Here is a 5,186-nt window from a genome sequence, read left to right as displayed (position 1 = left end):
GCCCTGGACCACGGGAGGAGCTTAACTCAGGGCTCAAGAGCAGGTTTATCCTCTGCTATAGGTGCACACAGACAAACGTTCAGGGAAAGCAGCTTGAAACTTTCTGAATAGCAAAAGACTGAAAATACCTTAGGTTTGCATGACTCAGGCACTAGTTAATGTAGCAGAGCCGAGCAGTGGGATGCTGTATCAGTTCCCTATTGTCACCACAACACATGGCCACAAATGTAGTGCCATCAAACATCCATCTACTGTCTCGTCTTCTGTAGACAATGCGGTCCGAGGGCCAGGCCGGCTCAGCTGGGTACTCTGCTCAGGGTCGCACAGGCTGAAATTGAGGTGTCACTGGCTGAGGTCCTGTCAGGAGGCTCCAGGAGGAAGCTGCTGCCCTCTCATCCAGGCTGTGCTCAGGGTCCAGCTCCTTGTGGGTGTAGGACTAACTCCCCCTTCCTTGCTGGCTGTGGCCCGAGGTGGTTCCCAGCTTCTCTGGCTCAGCGCCCCTTCCTCCATCTTCAAAGCCAGCAAAGGCGAGCCATGTCCTTCTCACACTTGGCATCTCCCTGACTTCTCCTTCTGCCTCCGGAGATGCCCGGGAACGTTCTCTGCTTTCAGGGGTGTGACCACGTTGGGCGCACCTCGTGATCCAGGACCCTCTCCCTACCCTGATGTTGCAGCCATAATCATATCTGCAAAGTCCCTCTGCCCTGTCGCATAGCCCAGAACCTCTCCACAGGCTCGGGGATCCGGACGGATGCTCTGCCTCCCGCAGACACTAAGCAGGCTTCGCGAGAGTGAGGCATGTCTGGGATCTCAGATGGGAGAGCCAGGGCTGCACTCAGACGCGACAGAGGGCTGCCGTCCACCCAGGTCCCTGGGCTTGTGGCCTTCCTTCCACGAGAACAGACACGCCCTCCGGGGCTGCCTCTGGGGAGGACCTGAGGGGCGGCAGGGAGACGGACAGTGACATTTCTCGGTACCAGCTTTGTACCTCTTTTGTGTGATGCCATGTGCGTGTATTACCTTTTTGAAAAGTATATATATATATTTGAAAATGATATATTTTAAAAAACAAAAAATGAAAAGACAGGGTTTAGAATCGAGTCTAGTCGGGGCTCACACAGAGACTTGCAGACTGGGAAGCTATTGCCCCCCGGCAAGTGATTGATGGAAAGTCATTTAAAGGCCCCACGGGCACTTGCCTTTCAAGAACCCCGGGTTCTGGCTGGTGTTTGTGGGTGGCCAGCAGCCAGGCTACACTCACTGCTCCTTGAATTACTATGGGCTTGGCTTTCTGGACGGGTGGGACAGCTACCACACAGGCGCTCCTCCGGCTCTGGCCTCCCTTTGCCCGGGGAGGCGTCTGGCGTCCGACGAGCAGTGCCCGAGTGCATCCTGGGGGAGGAGTGTGCTGGGGCTTCTCTGCCTTTTCTTTTCAGGAGCTCTAACATCTCGGGGTCCGGCACATTCTCCCCTCTCAGTGGCACGTGGGCTCCTCTCTGAGAAGGTGCCACATCTACGGGCATGTGAGAAAGTCAGAAATAAACTATTTAGCAGCTTCAAACTGGAAAACAACCAGGTAATGTGAGAAGGGACAGCGCCAGGCACGCGGAGGCGCGCTAAGTCACGTGCAGTTGGGCTGTCGGGGAAATAGAATTGAAAATCTGCCCACTGGGCAAAGCTTCCACAAAGGTAGAGGAGAAAGAAAACGGTTTTATCATCTAATGAGCATTAACCAGAATGCGATGTATAGCACAGGCATCCCGCTAAGAGATGGCGGAGACAGAAGGACACCCTTTACCGCAGCCACACGATGCAGCCCGTTGCACACATGTCCTCTAGGTAAACAACAGCTAGTTCTCGAGTAGGAGGGCTCGACAGCACCATTTGTCACATGTAATTCATCCTAAATCCGCCTGCTAATTGGGGTGACCATCTGTGTTAGCTAATTGGCTTTATCCAAAGGAAAAGTAAATTCGCATCTTTATGGCAGGAGGTGATTTGGGGTGAGATCCCCATGGAAGGCAGGCTCCCGGCCCGCCCACACGGCCGGGAGAGGGGCGCCACCTTCCTGATGCTTACATTTCTGAGCCGGCTCCCAGGGCCTTGAGGAAGACAGGCCTGGGCTGTGAGCTGGCAAGAGGCTAATTTAGCTTTTTAAAAAGATTTATAGCCCTCTCAAAGGAACGTACAATTACACGCCTTCTAAAGTAAACGTTGAAAGAAAAGGCGAGGGAAGTCTCCTTCCCTTTCTGCACCAGGGAAAATGAAATCTTTTCTTTTTCAACGTCTATTTACCCGTGCAGGGGCCAGCACTGCTGAGCTCCCGCTGAGCCCACGGGTGGGGAGGCCCAGGGACTATCATCAGATGTGGGGGTACGTGGGTGTGCAGGACCTGGAGGGGACGCCCAGTTGGCTTCTGGGGTGAGCTCAGGTAGGCCGGGGTCCACGCCGTGGGACAGGAGGGCCTCTGCTCTGCGCTGCGGTCAGGGAGCTCGCACTACAGCATTGCTGGTGGTGTGGCCTCTCCAAGGGCCCATCGGAAGTGCCCAGCTCTAATGTAGATGAATGGTGGGGCCGCTCAGAGGAGCCCGACTGCCTTCCGGGAGAAGGAACTGGATGATTAAGGGTAATTTGGGCCCAAGAGAAGTGATTGATGTGGACAGAGCCAGCACTGAAGGCTGCTGTGTAGACTCGGCTGTCTGTGGGACGCCAGGGCCCCATCCACAGGGCCGGGCTGCCTCTGGGATGGGGGTGGCCCTGGGAGCCCTGTAATGCCAACCCCCTGCCCACATGTCCCTGAGGAGCTCGGGATAAGAGCTACAGCTGTGTCATCCAGCCCCACCTACCTGTCCTCCCATTGCCCTCGGCTCTCCCGCTCCAGCCACATGGTGTCACCTCCCAGCCACTTTCTCCGTCCCTGATTGCTGATCCCACGACTGCCTCATTTCCTTGTCTGTTTTCCTGATTTCCATCTGACCCCCATGAGAGTCCCAGGGCCCCACCCTGCTCACCACAGGGTCCCCGCACGGCCCGGGTCTGGCACTCATGAGGGGCTCAGGTAAACCTGTCCATGGGAATCTTTACTCACTCAGTGGGCCCTGGGGGAGAGCTGCTGAGGCTGCCTCCCACCAACTGCCTCCTCTGAGCAGCCTCCCCAGATTAGAGTCACCAGCTGGAGGGGCTCTGCTTCCTCGCTGGGCTGGAGGCTCCTTCCCTCATGGGCGGCCCTATCTGGGCAGACAGGTGTGGGCAGGAGGCCACAGAGGCTGCCAGGAGGCCATAGGGGGACTTTGGTGCTTTCTTCGGTACCCCCTCCTTGCCCCGATGAGGTGCCAAAGGGGATGCGGATTTTAAAACGGGGTTTTTGTGTCTCCATCAGGCCCCTTGGATGACTTCGAGTGGGAAAAGCTATATGTTTGCCCATTACCCATCCAGGGAAAAGCGTATTTGGAGGAATAAGGGACAATAAGGTGGGCTGGTGGGCTGAGGAGGGGCAGAGCAGCTGCCCAGGAGCATCCACGGACCTGAGGCCGGAGGCCGGCAGGGGAGGGGGCCCTGGTGGAAAGAGTGCAGGGCCGGAGCTGGGAGACCTGGCGTGTCCTCTGCTTTGCTGCTGACCCTGGTGACGCGGTGGGGCCTTCCCTCCGACTCTTGGTTTCCCCATCAGTAAAGGGCGCCATCCCCTCCCTGGGCCCTAGGCAGGGGTACAAGTGACTATTTCAAGGCCACTTAACCAGTGAGAGGGCAGCAGGGGGGTGCATCCCTTCCCTGCTGTCCCTGCCCGTCCTCACTGTCCCCCCTTCCTGTCCCTCTTGCCTCCCTGCTGGCCCTGTCGGCCTCACCTGGGCTGCATCCAGTGATGGCTCCATAAAGAAAGAGGGGAGATGTGGAAAGACTGGTCCCCATCCCAGCCCCCAGGACACCCCTGAAGGGTCATTCCTGTCCCCGAGCCCCCACGGGGTCAGCTGGGGCCTGCTGAGACATGGCATGTCCTCTTCCTGGACACTCCGGGCACAGGGACCTCGAGACTGCACAGGACAGGCCATTTTACTTTTGGAAACATCTGAATGTAAGAAATGTATTTTAACTTTGTGTCTAAAAAAAATGGCTTTGTGGGTGCACACAAAGGAAGGAGAGAGTGCCATGTGTGCTGACATGTCTGCAGCTGTGTGTGCGCACACGTGCTTGTATGTGTGCGTGTGTGCATGCACAAGCATGTGCGTGCATGTGGGCATGTGTGCACTTGTACATGTGCATGTGTGTGCACACGTGTGTGTGCATGTGTGCGCGTGGATGTGTGTGTGTGGATGCCTGTGTGTGCATGCTCAAGAGCTCTGCTCCGGGGTCGGTGCATTTGTGCGTTGTGCATTGTGCAGCCGTGTGCTGACCCCTCTGCCGGCAGTGATGATCTCCAGGTGGGACTAAGTGGAGCCTTCACTCTGTACTATATACAATTTCATGTTATTTAAATTTTTCACGAGAGAATGAAATGCTCTCATAGTAAAAGAAAAGGGATTTGCATCTTGAAAGTTAATGTGCACACAGGCAACTTGACAGGCCAGGAGCACCGGCTGGGGGACCAGACACAGGCGCCCCTTCTGTAGCCCGCAAGCACCTTGGGCCCCATCCCTGTCTTGCTCCCTGGTTCCAATTCTTTCCCCAACCACAAGGCTGAGCTCACGTTTCTTGAAGAGTGAAGAGGCAGGCAGGTAAATGTGTGGACACTGGGTGTATAGGAGGGGTGGCCCCTGGCGAGAAGCTCATTGTCAAGCAAGGCAGTGAAATGACAGAAGATGCCACCAGAGTTGTGTGTCCACCAGGAACCCCAGTGCGGTCGGGGGGCAGTGGGGTGGGTGAGGTGTTTCCCTGACAGCCACGGGCCTCCTCCATCATTGTTGCCGCCCCCTCGCCTGCCCCCCGCCCCCCCCCCCCCCCCCCCACCGGGGGAGGCAGCTCCCTGGGAGCTTCCCTGTAGCTTTGCCGTTTCAAGATGCGCCCGGCAGTTTGGTACCTTGAGCCAGCATATCTCATGTTGATAAGACTCACAAACGAATGCCTGAGGGGTCAGGCACAGACCAGTGCGTCCTCCCAACCACTCTCTGGCGAGCTGGCCACCACAACCAGGAAGCCCTGTCCAGCCATCGGCACAGGCTGCCGAGCCGGCCCGCTGTAGGGCTCGAGTCAGG

The sequence above is a fragment of the Equus caballus genome, chromosome 22 (assembly GCF_041296265.1).
Source record: "Equus caballus isolate H_3958 breed thoroughbred chromosome 22, TB-T2T, whole genome shotgun sequence".
In the NCBI taxonomy this organism is placed as follows: domain Eukaryota; kingdom Metazoa; phylum Chordata; class Mammalia; order Perissodactyla; family Equidae; genus Equus; species Equus caballus.
The sequence above is the reverse complement of the archived record's forward strand: the minus strand, read 5'-3'. Positions refer to the sequence as shown.